Source organism: Rhinoraja longicauda, chromosome 14 (assembly GCF_053455715.1).
Source record: "Rhinoraja longicauda isolate Sanriku21f chromosome 14, sRhiLon1.1, whole genome shotgun sequence".
Classification (NCBI taxonomy): Eukaryota; Metazoa; Chordata; class Chondrichthyes; order Rajiformes; family Arhynchobatidae; genus Rhinoraja; species Rhinoraja longicauda.
In genome coordinates, this window is record NC_135966.1 from 48,265,869 (window position 1) to 48,282,157 (window position 16,289).

A 16,289-nucleotide genomic window follows, 5' to 3' on the forward strand; every position below is an offset into this window, starting at 1 on the left:
ATTGATCAATGACTTTCCTGCTCAGCAACATTCCTGCTCTTAACCTGTGATTGATCACAGCTTCAGCCTCCCCATTGTGCATGGCATATACGTGTGCGGAAAGAAAGGTTGTTTAGTTTAATTTGATAGAAAAGTATAGACAAGTGAGCAAGTGAGCAGTTGATTAAATATAGGAGACTGAAAAGTGAGGGACCTGTGTGACCTGTGTGACCTTATTTATGAGTCACTTAAAGTTAGTGTGCAGGCAATTAGATGGCGCTTATTGCAAAAGGTGTACGAACAAAAGTAATGTCTTATGTGGGCAGGGTCTGCCGCTGTAATATCATCTACAGGTCTGATCTCTGTGCTGTAGGAAGGATATGTTTGTGAGAGGGAATGTGCAGCTAAGGATCATCAGATCATTGGAGGCCGCGACGGCAGACGGCAGGAGGCCCCAGAGAGCCGGGCGGCAGATTCCCGCATCGATGGAGACTCCATCAACGGAGCCCCGCATCCGGACTCTGGGTTGGTGTCATGGAGGTGTCGGGCGTGGACCCGGCAGCGGTCATCGAGGAGGTGGGATTGCCGGTCATCGAGGGCACCGGGCCATCGAGGGCACCGGTCATCGAGGGCAAAGGTCATCGAGGACAACGGTCATTGAGGGCACCAGTCATCGAGGGCACTGGGTCATCGAGGGCACTGTGTCATACAGGGCACCGGTCATCGAGGGCAACGGTCATTGAGGGCACTGGGTCATCAAGGGCAACGGTCATCGAGGGATAGGGTCATCAAGGGCACTGGGTCATCGAGGGCACCGGTCATCGAGGGCAACGGTCATGGAGGGCCCTGGGTCATTGAGGGGACTGGATCATCGAGGGCACCGGTCATCGAGGGCAACGGTCATGGAGGGAACCGGTCATCGAGGGCAAGGGTCATCGAGGGCACTGAGTCATCAAGGGCACTGGGTCATCGAGGGCACTGGGTCATCGAGGGCACCGGTCATTGAGGGCACCAGGTCATCGAGGGCAACGGTCATCGAGGGCAAGGGTCATCGAGGGCACCGGTCATCGAGGGCACCGGTCATCGAGGGCAAGGGTCATCGAGGGCAAGGGTCATCGAGGGCACCGGTCATTGAAGGCACCGGTCATCGAGGGCAAGGGTCATCGAGGGCACTGGGTCATCGAGGGCACCGGTCATCGAGGGCAACGGTCGAGGGCACTGGAAAGGAAGCATGCAGGTACAGCAGGCAGTGAAGAAAGTCAATGGAATGTTGGCCTTCATAACAAGAGGAGTTGAGTATAGGAGCAAAGAGGTCCTTCTACAGTTGTACCGGGCCCTGGTGAGACCGCACCTGGAGTACTGTGTACAGTTTTGGTCTCCAAATTTGAGGAAGGATATTCTTGCTATTGAGGGCATGCAGCGTAGGTTCACTAGGTTAATTCCCGGAATGGCGGGACTGTTGTATGTTGAAAGGCTGGAGCAATTAGGCTTGTATACACTGGAATTTAGAAGGATGAGGGGGGATCTTATTGAAACATATAAGATAATTAGGGGATTGGACACATTAGAGGCAGGAAACATGTTCCCAATGTTGGGGGAGTCCAGAACAAGGGGCCACAGTTTAAGAATAAGGGGTAGGCCATTTAGAACGGAGATGAGGAAGAACTTTTTCAGTCAGAGAGTGGTGAAGGTGTGGAATTCTCTGCCTCAGAAGGCGGTGGAGGCCCGTTCGTTGGATGCTTTCAAGAGAGAGCTGGATAGAGCTCTTAAGGATAGCGGAGTGAGGGGGTATGGGGAGAAGGCAGGAACGGGGTACTGATTGAGAGTGATCAGCCATGATCGCATTGAATGGCGGTGCTGGCTCGAAGGGCTGAATGGCCTACTCCTGCACCTATTGTCTATTGTCTATTGTCTAACAGGCCCTATGGCCCAACTTGCCCACACCAGCCAACATATCCCAGCTACACTAGTCCTACCTGCCTGCGTTTGGTTTGTATCCTTCCAAACTTGTCCGATCCATGTACCAGGCGCATAAAATGTATTCAAGGTTTTTGAAAGGAACAGGGGGGTGAAGTAGTAGAGAATTTGACTAGGCAAGGGATGATATCAGGAATCTGGAAAACGTGTTATTATTTCGTGTCATCACGTTGGCCTCTGCAAGATCCCTTAGTGCATGTGTCATGGGCCGTAGCATGGGCCATAGCAGGAGCGATCTCGCCGCGGTCCCTGTCAGATTCTACAAGTATCTGTGAATACTGCTACCACACCACGCACTGTATCCATCTGGACAACTGCTAACATGGTATTGTTGACTATGCCTGATCCAGACATAAAGGGCCATCAGAGGTGGTAAAATTACACTAAACCCTCGCAATAACAGACCTCTATAGAGCAGATTTTGGCGTACCGTGTTGTCACCCACACTCCCCCCCCCACCCCCTTCACTTCCGCCCGTTACTCCATGAGCCGGTCACCTGGCCTGCTTTCAGGTGCGGGAGCAGAGAGAGCAAGCAGCAGGAAGGAGAACATGACAGATGCACTGTGGAGAAAGAGCTTTGGAAGCCTTGCTGATTTAGATTTCCCTGGTGAAGTTGAACATTTCTCTGTTCTGAGTATAGTGGCGATCATATATCATATATCATATATCATATATCATATATCTACAGCCGGAAACAGGCCTTTTCGGCCCTCCAAGTCCGTGCCGCCCAGTGATCCCCGTACATTAACACTATCCTACACCCACTAGGGACAATTTTTACATTTACCCAGCCAATTAACCTACATACCTGTACGTCTTTGGAGTGTGGGAGGAAACCGAAGATCTCGGAGAAAACCCGAGATCAGTTTGAGAATCAGTTTGCCACTAATTCATTAGCCTACACTGGATTTCTTTTATTTACATTTAGTGTAATGATTAATAATTATTGGTGGTATTTTTACTCAGTAATATTTGAAAACAAACATTGAGACATTTTAAAACCCACACTCTTGGAGATCAATATTGGTTTTTTTGGTGACACCCAGCTTGTATTTCTTGCTGGAATGAAAATAAGCCCGAGGGAGATTTATTTTAGTTTATTTTAGAGATACAGCGTGGAAACAGGCCCTTTCGGCCCACCGGGTCCGCGCCGACCAGCGATCCACACACATTAACACTATTCTATACCCACTAGGGACAATTTTTACATTTACCCAGCCAATTTAACTACACAGCTGTACGTCTTTGGAATGTGGGAGGAAACCGAAGATCTTGGAGAAAACCCACGCAGGTCACAGGGAGAACGTACACAGCACCCATAGGAAATCACCTGCAGTATCCATTCTCGGATCCATATTAGGATTAATATTAGAAGGACAGCAGAGGAGAGTATTTGGACAAGAGGTATTTTAAGTAGAGTAAGTGGAGCAATTGTGCTTGTTTTTCTTTCATCAGAGAAGATCAAGAGCCGCTCTGAAGAGGTTTTCAAAATGTTGAACGGTTTCGATATCATATCATATCATATATATACAGCGCAGATAGAGATGATTGTGTTTCCCTTGGTCAATAATTAGATGACGCAGATTTAAGATGGGTGCCAAAAGAACCTGATTATCTGATTACATGTGATGATCAGTTGACACGCATGAATGATCGGGAATGTCTGCATAGAAAGTGAGTGAAGTAGAAATGATCAGAACAAAACTGGGCATCACTTTCAAGAGGAATAAATGCAGGACCATGTGGGTTACTGGAGACACAATTAGCTGTGTGGCCTGTCCGTACACGACACCTTTCTATAATTCCATCACAAAGCAATGACAGTAATGTTGGCTGAATTAAGGCCATGAGCAAAGGCCAAATAAAGCTCTGTTGAATTAAGGCCATGACCAAAGTGTTGATTGTGGGAGGTGACATCTTACCACACTGCAACATTACCAACTGTCTTTCACCACTTTATTTGCCTAGACCATGAGATGGTGGAGTGAACATCACATTTTGACTACTGTATCTTCCCAACTCAGCTGCCACATTTTCCTCCTTAAGGCAGCCTCTCTACTTACCTGGTTGCTCATTTAAAGTCCATGTTCTCCAGCACCAATCCCAGCCCAAGAACACTAAGAATGGCTCCACTGAGTATATCTTCACTCTTTCTCAATCTTTTTAACCTACATCTCTGTTGACTTTGCTCTCTGAGTTTATTACCTTTTGTTCCTCTTTAACTCCAAACATGTAAAATCCCCAAACTAGACCGTTAGTTACCATTTGACCTTACTATCCCACAAGATCTCGTGATGCTCAATGTCTCAATCACAGCAAGTTTCTGATTACTTTCTTGCATTATTGCATTCCTCTCCTGACTCTACTTCCTGTTGTATCTTCCAAAGTGCTTACATCTGTATTTTCAAAAACTCAGTTGTGTGAATTTGGGCCTATTTTAGGCATTGCATCTTGGATCACCGACCAACTGCCAAATTCTTGTGCAGGAAGGAACTGCAGATTCTGGTTTACTCCAAAGATAGACACAAAGTGCTGGAGTAACTCAGCAGGACAGGCAGCATCTCTGGAGAGAAGGAATGGGTGACGTTTCATGTCTTCAGACTGAAAGTCAGGGGAGAGGGAGACACAGAGATAAGGAAGAGGTTTCATGGCAGTAGCAGCAGCAGCAATCAGCAGTAGCAGCAGCAGCAGCAATCACCAGTAGCAGCAGCAGCAGCAGCAGCAGCAGCAGCAGCAATCAGCAGTAGCAGCAGCAGCAAGCAGCACCTAGCTGTGTTGCTTGGGAAGTAGTGTGTGGGGATTGTGTGGGGATTGTGTGGGGATTGTGTGGGGATTGTGTGGGGATTGTGTGGGGATAGTAAGGAGTAAGACCTGTGTGATCTCCCGGACTAGTTTCGATCGCCTAGCTTGGGGTCGGAGAGGAATTTCCCGGATTTTTTCCCAAATTGGCCTGGGTTTTTTATCCGGTTTTTCGCCTCTCCCAGGAGATCACTCAGTTCTTTTGGGTGGGCGGTTGGAGCGGTTGGAGTAGCGGCCGGGCGGTAGGTTTAGTAACCGAGCGCGGGGCTTTGTTTGGAGAGTATGACTGCCAGGGCAGTTTTTTGTTCTGGGTGTCAGATGTGGGGAATCTGGGAGTCTGATAGTCTTCCAGACATCCACATCTGCGCCAGGTGTGACGAGATGGGGCTCCTAAGGGACCGTATTAGGAACCTGGAGCGGCAGATTGATGACCTCCGTCTGATCAGGGAGAGTGAGGAGGTTATAGATAGGAGTTACAGGGAGGTGGTCACTCCTAGACCACGGGAGGTAGACAAGTGGGTCACTGTTAGGGGGGGCAAGGAACAGAGGCAGGGACTAGGGAGTACCCCGGTGGCTGTACCCCTTGGAAATAAGTACTCCTGTTTAAGTACTGTTGGGGGGGACAGCCTACCTTGGGGCAATGACGGTGCCCGGGCCTCTGGCAAGGAGTCCGGCCCTGTTGCTCAGAAGGGTAGGGAAAGGAAGAGGAGAGCAGTAGTAATAGGGGACTCTATAGTGAGGGGGTCAGATAGGCGTTTCTGTGGACGCAGTCGGGAGACCCGGATGGTAGTTTGCCTCCCTGGTGCCAGTGTCCGGGATGTATCTGAACGTGTCCAGGATATCCTGAAAGGGGAGGGAGAGGAGCCAGAGGTCGTGGTACATATAGGTACCAACAATATAGGTAGGATAAGGGAAGAGGTCCTGAAAGGAGAATTCAGGGGGCTAGGAAGAGAGTTAAAAAAAAGGACTTCCAAAGTAATAATCTCAGGCTTACTGCCTGTGCCACGCGATAGTGAGAATAGGAATGGAGTGAGGTGGAGGATAAATACGTGGCTGAGGAACTGGTGCAGGGAGCAGGGTTTCAAGTTTCTGGATCATTGGGACCTCTTCTGGGGGAAGTATGACCTGTACAAAAAGGACGGGTTGCATCTGAACCCGAGGGGAACCAATATCCTGGCGGGGAGATTTGCTAAAATAACTGCGGAGACTTTAAACTAGTACGGTTGGGGGGAGGGACTCAAACACAGATAGCTAATAGGCAGTGTGTGAGGCAGGAGGCAGAAAAGGGAAACACTCAGACCCAATATGTAGGAGAGAAAGAAGGGAAAAGAAATAAACTGAGAATAAGAAATGATGGGTCCCTTAAATGTGTATATTTTAATGCTAGGAGCATTGTAAGAAAGGTGGATGAGCTTAGAGCCTGGATTGACATCTGGAAGTATGATGTTGTGGCGATCAGTGAAACATGGTTGCAGGAGGGTTGCGATTGGCAATTAAATATTCCAGGATTTCATTGTTTCAGATGTGATAGAATCGGAGGGGCAAGAGGTGGGGGTGTTGCATTGCTTGTCAGGGAGGATATCACAGCAGTGCTTTGGCAGGACAGACTAGAAGGCTCGATTAAGGAGGCTGTTTGGGTGGAACTCAGAAATGAGAAAGGTTTAGCAACACTTATAGGGGTGTATTATAGACCGCCAAATAGGGAACGAGAATTGGAAGATCAAATATGTAAGGAGATAGCAGATATTAGTAGTAAGCACAGAGTGGTGATTGTGGGTGATTTCAATTTTCCGTATATAGACTGGGAATCACATTCTGTTAAAGGGCTGGATGGTTTGGAGTTTGTAAAATGTGTGCAGGATAGTTTTTTGCAGCAATACGTAGAGGTGCCTACCAGAGAAGGGGCAGTGTTGGACCTCCTGTTAGGAAATGAGATGGGTCAGGTGACGGAGGTATGTGTTGAGGAGCACTTTGGGTCTAGTGATCATAATGCCATTAGTTTTAATATCATTATGGAGAAGGTCAAATCTGGACCAAGGGTTGAGATTTTGGATTGGAGAAAGGCTAATTTTGAGGAGATGAGAAAGGATTTAAAAGGAGTGAAATGGAAATTGTTGTTTTATGAAAAGGATATAATAGAGAAATGGAGGATATTTAAAGGTGAAATTTTGAGAGTACAGAGTCTTTATGTCCCTGTTCGGTGGAAAGGAAAGAATAATAATTTGAAAGAGCCATGGTTTTCCAGGGAAATTGGACACTTGGTTCGGAAAAAGAGGGAGATATACAATAAATATAAGCGGCAGGGAGTAAATGAGGTTCTTGAGGAATATAAAGAATGTAAAAGGAATCTTAAAAAGGAAATTAGAAAAGCGAAAAAAAGATATGAGGCTGCTTTGGCAAGTAATGTAAAAGTAAACCCCAAGGGGTTCTACAGATATGTCAATAGCAAAAGGATAGTGAGGGATAAAATTGGTCCATTAGAGAGTCAGAGTGGACAGCTATGTGCTGAGCCGGAAGAAATGGGGGAGATATTAAACAATTTCTTTTCTTCGGTATTTACCGAGGAGAAAGATATTGAATTATGTGAGGTAAGCGAAACAAGTAGAGTAGTGATGGAAATTAGGAGGATTAAAGAAGAGGAGGTACGGACACTTTTGAAGAATATAAAAGTGGATAAGTCTCCAGGTCCTGATAGGATATTCCCTAGGACATTGAGGGAAGTTAGTGCAGAAATAGCAGGGGCTATGACGGAAATATTTCAAACGTCATTAGAAACAGGGATGGTGCCGGAAGATTGGCGCATTGCGCATGTTGTGCCTTTGTTTAAAAAAGGTTCTAAAAGTAAACCTAGCAATTATAGACCTATTAGTTTGTGGTGGGAAAATTAATGGAAAAGATACTTAGGGACAATATATATAATTATTTGGATAATCAAGGCCTGATTAGAAACAGTCAACATGGATTTGTGCCTGGAAGGTCATGTTTGACTAATCTTCTTGAATTTTTTGAAGAGGTTACCAGGGAAATTGATAAGGGCAAGGCTGTGGATGTTGTCTATATGGACTTCAGTAAGGCATTTGACAAGGTTCCACATGGAAGGTTGATTAAGAAGGTTAAATCGTTGGGTATTAATAGTGAGGTTGCAAGATGGATTCAACAATGGCTGAATGGGAGATACCAGAGGGTAACGGTTGACAATTGTATGTCAGGTTGGAGGCCAGTGTCGAGTGGAGTGCCCCAAGGATCTGTGTTGGGTCCACTGTTGTTTGTCATTTACATTAATGATCTGGATGATGGTGTGGCAAATTGGATTAGTAAATATGCAGATGATACTAAGATAGGTGGAGTAGTTGATAGTGAGGTAGATTTTCAAAGTCTACAGAGAGACTTGGGCCTTTTGGAAGGGTGGGCTGAAAGATGGCAGATGGAGTTTAATGCTGATAAGTGTGAGGTGCTGCATTTTGGTAGGACAAATCAAAATAGGACGTACAGGGTAAATGGTAGGGAATTGAGGAATGCAGTGGAACAGAGGGATCTGGGAATAACTGTGCATTGTTCCCTGAAGGTGGAATCTCATGTGGATAGGGTGGTGAAGAAGGCGTTTGGTATGCTTGCCTTTATAAATCAGAGCATCGAGTATAGAAGTTGGGATGTAATGTTGAAATTGTACAGGGCATTGGTGAGGCCGAATCTGGAGTATGGTGTGCAGTTCTGGTCGCCAAATTATAGGAAGGATGTCGACAAAATGGAGAGGGTACAGAGGAGATTTACTAGAATGTTGCCTGGGTTTCAGCACTTAGGCTATAGAGAGAGGTTGAACAGGTTGGGTCTTTATTCTTTGGAGCGTAGAAGGTTGAGGGGGGACTTGATAGAGGTTTTTAAAATTTTGAGAGGGACGGACAGAGTTGACGTGGGTAGGCTTTTCCCTTTGAGAGTGGGGAAGATTCCAACAAGGGGACATAGCTTCAGAATTGAGGGACAAAGGTTTAGGGGTAACATGAGGGGGAACTTCTTTACTCAGAGGGTTGTGGCTGTATGGAATGGGCTTCCGGTGGAAGTGGTGGAGGCTGGCTCGATTTTATTATTTAAGAGTAAATTGGATAGGTATATGGATAGGAGGGGATTGGAGGGTTATGGTCTGAGTGCAGGTAGATGAGACTAGGTCAGGGAGAATGGTCGGCGTGGACTGGTAGGGCCGGACAGGCCTGTTTCCATGCTGTAGTTGTTATATGTTATATTTGTTATATGAAGGGTAAGGTGTGAAAATGAGACATCAAAAGAGATGCAGTGCAAGGAAAATGTAGAATAGATCATTGTTAACTAGGTGACAAACAGATCAAACAGTGTTAAAATGTAATTGGGGACAGTCAGACTGGTTAGAGAACTGGGAAGGGGAGAGAGGGATGGAGAGAGAGGGAAAGCAGGGGTTACTTGAAGATCGAGAAGTCAATGTCCATACCGCTGGAGTGTAAGGTGCCCAAGCGAAATATGAGGTGCTGTTCCTCCAATTTACGCTGGCCCTCACTCTGACAATGGAGGAGGCCCAGGACAGAAATGCCAGTGTAGGAATGGGAGGGGGAGATACAGTGTTCAACAACTGGGGGATCAGGTAGGTTATGCGGACTGAGCGGAGGTGTTCAGTGAAACGATCCCCGAGCCTGCACTTGGTCTTCAAACCCTTGTCTTCAGTTTGTTCCCATTATAACCATGGTGGTCCCTTACTTTGCCTGCTCTCTTACTGCCATTTATTTCAGTTCAAGGTACCTAGACTTGAATAGATGTGGTAGGTCAACCATTCGTCAACACATTTGGCTAGACCACATAAAAGAAAAATTGCAAATATTGTGCCTGCAAAAAGTAAAATAATTGTAATGCAAGGATCTTCCTGGACTGCCATGTCTTTGTTTCTCGATTTGTCAGTCAGTTTGTTTCTCGACTAGAAGCCATCTACTTAACTCTATCTTCCTACCATCGCCAATAACAAATGCAGGAGGGTTAGGTCATGGGTTTGTTTGGTACTAAGATTGAAACCACCTGTGTACCACATCTGCCACTTCCCCTCCTTCTTCAGCTCACTGGGTCAGCCACTTAATTGCTCTCCTAACTTGCAGCTTGAATTTCCTTCTCACCAGCCTGCATGCCACCAAATTCATCCTCATCAGATAACTTGCCTGACCAACTTCCCTTCCTGCGCTCTGATATTAATAATATATATATAATTTTCACATTTTCTCATTTGTCTCATTTTCACACCTTACCCTTCCTTATCTCTGTGTCTCCCTCTCCCCTGACTTTCAGTCTGAAGACCTGAAACGTCACCCATTCCTTCTCTCCAGAGATGCTGCCTGTCCTGCTGAGTTACTCCAGCATTTTGTGTCTATCTTTGGAGTAAACCAGAATCTGCAGTTCCTTCCTGCACAAGAATTTGGCAGTTCCTGCGCTCTGATATTATTAATAAATCTTCCTCCACTTAAAGCCTGCCATCATCAACTCTCTCTCCAGAAGAGTGACCGTTTACCTTTTCATCGTTGTAAACTGCTGTATTTTTTTCCAATCTCTTTATCCTCTCCAAATGCTTTAGATATATTCTACTTTCCAAAGTTCTTTGGCCACTTGTAACTCCACTTTGTATCACTCCAATCAGAATTGAAAAGATTTCAGCTCTGATCAGAGTCATGTATAAATTCCCATGGGACGTGCCCTGCATTGCATTTACACATTGCAAACCTGCAGTCGCTGCATATTTCTACTCACATCCCTGCATCAAAAGCCAAGAGTCGACAAAAAATTCACTTTCCATGACCCCATCATTACCTCTTGCTCCCTTGCATTTATCTGCAAAATGGCGGTTCTGGCAACATCACCTAATAGTTCAGTTTAGTTTAGTTTAGAGATACAGCGCGGAAACACGCCCTTCGACCCACCAGGTCCGCACCGACCAGCGATCCCCGCACACTAACGCTACCCTACACCCACTAGGGACAATTTACATTTGCCAAGTCAATTAACCTACAAACCTGTACGTCTTTGGAGTGTGGGAGGAAACCGAAGACCTCGGAGAAAAACCACGCAGGTCACGGGGAGAACGTACAAACTCCGTACAGACGGCACCCGTAGTCAGGATCGAACCCGGGTCTCCGGCGCTGCATTCGCTGTAAGGCAGCAACTCTACCGCTGCGCTACCGTGCCGCCCTAGTAGCAACATAAGTTTTTACAAATTTGGGAATGACACTGAACTTTACCTGATCATCATTTCTCTTGATCAGCTCCAAATTACCAGCCTGACACTCAACAGAAAGACATTCAATTAAAGTTCAGTTCAATTATAGTTAAATGCAAGTTTTGATGACCAAAAGCAAGGTTCTCTGGACTAATCACAAACTCTTCTTTCTAACAGATACTCCAATCTTTACCTGACAACAGCCTGAAACTGAACTAGACTGTTAAAACCTTGATGTCACATTTTAGTTCTGGACCTCTCATCTAATAGACTTTACTTTAGATTCCAGAGACACAGTGTGGAAACATGCCCCTCACCCCACTGAGTCCACGCCAACCAGAGATCGCCCTGTATTAAAATGTAAAATAAAACAAATACAAACATACTGGAGCTACACAGCTGGTAAGACTGTGGGAGAGAAAGAGTTAACTCTTCATCAGACCTGGAAAAGTTAGAAAATAATTATCTTTTTGGCTACAGAGGGGAAGAGGAATTCGAGTCCAAATGCAATCCCTACTCTGGGGCTGTAGAGAGCATCTTGTCCGGGAACATCACAATCTGGTTTGGGAACAGCTCTGCCCAAGACAGGAAGGCCCTGCACCGAGTAGTGCGTTCAGCTGAACGCACCATGGGAACTACACTCGCCCCCCTGCAGGACCTATACATCAGGAGGTGCAGATCCAGAGCTAGCAACATTATGGGGGACCCCTACCACCCCAGCAACGGACTGTTCCAGCTGCTACGGTCAGGCAAACGCCTCCGCTGTCACGCTGTGAAAACGGAGAGGATGAGACGGAGTTTCTTCCCACAGGCCATCAGGACTGTTAACTCTCATATCACCAGGGACTAATTTAATTTACTGTATTAATTTATTTTTTGTGTTAAAAAAAAAAAATCTATTGTGTTTTGTAGTTTTAGCACAATCCGCAGGCATTGCCACTTTCATTTCACTGCACATCTTGTGTATGAATGTGACAAATAAATGTGACTTGACTTCTAATCCAGTGTATTGAATTTGATGCTCACTATCTGTTCTCTAGAGAGACTATATTTAATTTTAGTTAGTTTAGTTTAGTTTGTTATTGTCACGTGTACTGAGGTACAATGGAAAGCTTTTATTTGCGTGTAATTCTGTCAAAGAAAAGGCTAAACATGAATACAATCAAGCTGTCCACAGTGCACAGGTAAAGGATAAAATGTACAAAATGTAATGCGAGATAAAGACTGATAAAGTCCAATTAAAGATAGTTTAAAGATCTCCAATTCAGTAGTTGGGAGGTCTAGAGCATGAGAGGACCGTTTAATTGCCTGATAACATAAAGTCATAAGGTCATAAGTGACAGGAGCAGAACTAGGCCATTCGGCCCATCAAGTCTACTCCGCCATTCAATCATGGCTGATCTATCTCTCCCATCTAAGCCCATTCTCCTGCCTTCGCTCCATAACCCCTGACACCTGTACTAATCAAGAATCTGTCTATCTCTGTGTTAAAAATATCCATGACTTGGCTTCCACAGCTTTCTGTAGCAAAGAATTCCACAAATTCACCACTAATTCACCTGTGACTAAATAAATTCCTTCTCATTTCCTTCCTAAAGGAACATCCTTTAATTCTGAGGCTATGACCTCTAGTCCTGGACTCTCCCACTCGTGGCAACATCCTCTCCACATCCACTCTATCCAAGACTTTCACTGTTTGTTAAGTTTCAAATAGTGAAACAGTGAATTGGTATGAGATATCAAAGAGCTAATTTCCTCGGTAATGGCGAGTTTTCCAAGCTCATTATTTCTTACTGTAGGGCGGTCTGGTGGTCTCAGTCCTGGAGTTTCACTGGAGTTTAGAAGGATGAGAGGGGATCTTATAGAGACATATAAAATTATAAAAGGACTGGACAAGCTCGACGCAGGAAAAATGTTCCCAATGTTGGGCGAGTCCAGAACCAGGGGTCACAGTCTTAGAATAAAGGGGAGGCCATTTAAAACTGAGGTGAGAAGGAACTTTTTCACCCAGAGAGTTGTGAATTTGTGGAATTCTCTGCCACAGATGGCAGTGGAGGCCAAATCACTGGATGGATTTAAGAGAGTTAGATAGATCTCTAGGGACTAATGGAATCAAGTGATAGGGGGAGAAGGCAGGCACGGGTTATTGATTATGGATGATCAGCCATGATCACAATGAATGGCGGTGCTGGCTCGAAAGGCCAAATGGCCTCCTCCTGCACCTATTTTCTATGTTTCTATGTTTCTATGTTTCCTGACAATGGGTCATAAGGTCATGTGATAGGAATTGAATTAGGCCATTCGGCCCATCAAGTCTACTCTGCCATTCAATCGTGGCTGATCTACCTCTCCCTCCTAACCCCATTCTCCTGCCTTCTCCCCATAACCTCTAACATCTGCACTAATCACGAATCTATCTCTGCCTTAAAAATATCCACTGACTTGGCCTCCATAACCTTCTGCGGCAAATAACTCCCTGTGGGGGAGTCCAGAACCGGGGGCCACAGTCTAAGAATAAAGGGGAGGCCATTTAAAACTGAGGTGAGAAAAAACTTTTTCACCCAGAGAGTTGTGAATTTGTGGAATTCTGCCACAGAAGGCAGTGGAGGTCGATTCACAGGATGAATTTAAAAGAGAGTTTGATAGAGCTCTAGGGGCTAGCGGAATCAAGGGATATGGGGAGAAGGCAGGCACGGGTTACTGATTGTGGGTGATCAGCCATGATCACATTGAATGGCGGTGTTGGCTCGAAGGGCCGAATGGCCTCCTCCTGCACCTATTTTCAATGTTTCTATGTAATTAGTCCTAAAAAGAACATCCTTTAATTCAACATCTGGGAAGAAACCGTCTGTGAATCAGAAGGTAGCATTTTCAAACTTCTGCACCTCGTGTCTGATGGGAGAGGGGTCAGACTGATTATGCTGGCTGCCTTGCTGAGGCAGTGTGAAGTGTAGATGGAGTCAATGGAAGGGAGGTTGGTCTGGACCATGTCCACAACGGAAATTTCTTACAGTCTTGTTTGGAGCTGTTCCCAAACCAAGTTATGATGCATCCTGGTAAAATGCTTCCAGGGCACATCTGTAGAAGTCGGTGAGGGCTGTTGGGGTCATGCCAAACCTCCTAAGCCTTCGAAGGAAGGAGAGGTGTTGATGTGCTCTCTCAGCCACAGCTTCGATGTGGCTGGTCCAGGACAAATTACTGGTGATATTTATTCCTAGGAATAAGTAGCTTTTGACTATCGCTACGTCTGTGCCATCGCTGTTTACTGGGTGAACTGCTTTGCTTCCAGAAAACAATCACAATCTCCTTCGTCTTGCTGACATTGAATGGGACGTTGTTGTCTTGGCACTAAGTTACAGGGTTCCCAATCTCCTTTCTGTACTCTGTCTCATCATTATTTGATATCCGGCCCACTAGAGTGGTGTCATCTGCGAACTTGCAGATTGAGTTGGATTGGTATTTGGCTGCACAGTCTTGAGTGTATAAGGAGTATAGTAGGTGGCTGAGTATAGTAGGTGGCTGAGAACGCATCCTTATCGGGCACCAGTGTTGAGCATTATCGTAGAGGATGATTTGTCCTTTATCCTCGCTCATTGTGGTCTGTTGTTCAGGAAGTCGAAGATCCTGTTGCAGAGGGGAGTGCTGACACCAAGTCCCATGAGTTTGAACTTGAGTTTGAAGATGAGCTTGGGTGGGATAATGGTATTGAAACCAGAGCTATAGTCGATGAAACGTAATCTGACATAGGTGTTCTTCTTATCCAGGTGTTCCTGGGATGAGTGTAGGACCAGGGAGGAGGCATCAGCCATGGACCTGTTGTGGCAGTAGGTGAACTGCAGTGGTGACACCTTCACAGAATACTTCTGCTCAGCCCCTCAAAGACTTACTTCAACAGCCAGTCCCCTGTCTTTGTGTGGAACACAAGAGGGAGCAGAAGAGCATCACCCACTTGGCATTTCTGTCCGAAATGCTTTAATGCATTAGCCTTATTATATGCACCTAGATGCAAGATGTTCCTCCTGTTATAGACAATAGACAATAGGTGCAGGAGGAGGCCATTCGGCCCTTCGAGCCAGCACCACCATTCAACGTGATCATGGCTGATCATTCTCAATCAGTACCCCGTTCTTGCCTTCTTCCCATACCCCCTGACTCCGCTATCCCTAAGAGCTCTATCTAGCTCTCTCTTGAATGCATTCAGAGAATTGGCCTCCACTGCCTTCTGAGGCAGAGAATTCCACAGATTTACAACTTTCTGACTGAAAATGTTTTTCCTCATCTCCGTTCTAAATGGCCTACCCCTTATTCTTAAACTGTGGCCCCTGGTTCTGGACTCCCCCAACATTGGGAACATGTTTCCTGCCTCTAACGTGTCCAACCCCTTAATAATCTTATACGTTTCGATAAGAACCCCTCTCATCCTTCTAAATTCCAGTGTATACAAGCCTAGCCGCTCCAGTCTTTCAACATACGACAATCCCGCCATTCCGGGAATAATTAGGTGTATAATTGTCCACCAACATCTGCAAACACAAGTGCACCTGCTGTGCTGTTTAATCTTGGTTGTCAGATTGCCAAGCATGGTCTATTGCAGGTTGATTTTGTTCTTCATCAACATGCATGATATCTCGTCTGCAGATATACATGATGCTCACCAGCATATCCTCCTGCACCCCTCATTGAAGTAAGGTTGATCCCTGGCTCAATAGTAATGGCAGAGCGGGTGGATATGCCAGGGTAGGCGGTTACAGATGGTGGTAGAGAGGGATATGCCAGGGTTGGCAGTTACAGATAGATCACATTTCAGCTGGTGTTGTTGGTCCACCATGCCACTATGCTGCCAAAAGAAAAGCAATGCTGGAGATGCCGGGGATTGAACCCGGGACCTCACACATGCGAAGCGTGCGCTCTACCACTGAGCTACATCCCCAAGCACTTGAAGTTGGATTATATTGCCTTGTATTTTGATCTGATCAAGGTTTCTAAATTAGGTTCATTTCTAAGATTAAACCTGGTTTGCTCATAAAACAAATGACGTGATTTTCCCCAGTGTAACAGAAAGCAGGAGTTTTCTTCCTGTAAGGCTGCTGATGCGGGAACAACAGGAACTTGCAGGACTGTGATGAACAGATTTTTGTTGGGTGTGGGCAATGGGTGATAAAGAGATCAGGAGGCAGTTCATGGTCTATGGTGTAGAACCAATGGGTGCAGTTAGTAGGGCTGCTGCCTCACATCTCCAGCAACCCGGGTTCGATCCTGACCTTGGGTGCAGGCCCTGTGGAGTTTACACAGCTCCCCTCTGACTGTGTGGTT

The 16,289-nt window shown here is 45.8% G+C and overlaps 1 non-coding gene across 1 annotated transcript; it reads right to left on the minus strand.

Annotated features, from left to right (window-relative positions):
• Positions 1–15,834: 15,834 nt before the first annotated feature.
• trnaa-cgc (transfer RNA alanine (anticodon CGC)) lies at positions 15,835–15,906 on the minus strand. The gene has a single exon. It is a non-coding gene; the product is annotated as a tRNA-Ala (tRNA).
• Between the last annotated feature and the right edge of the window lie 383 nt (positions 15,907–16,289).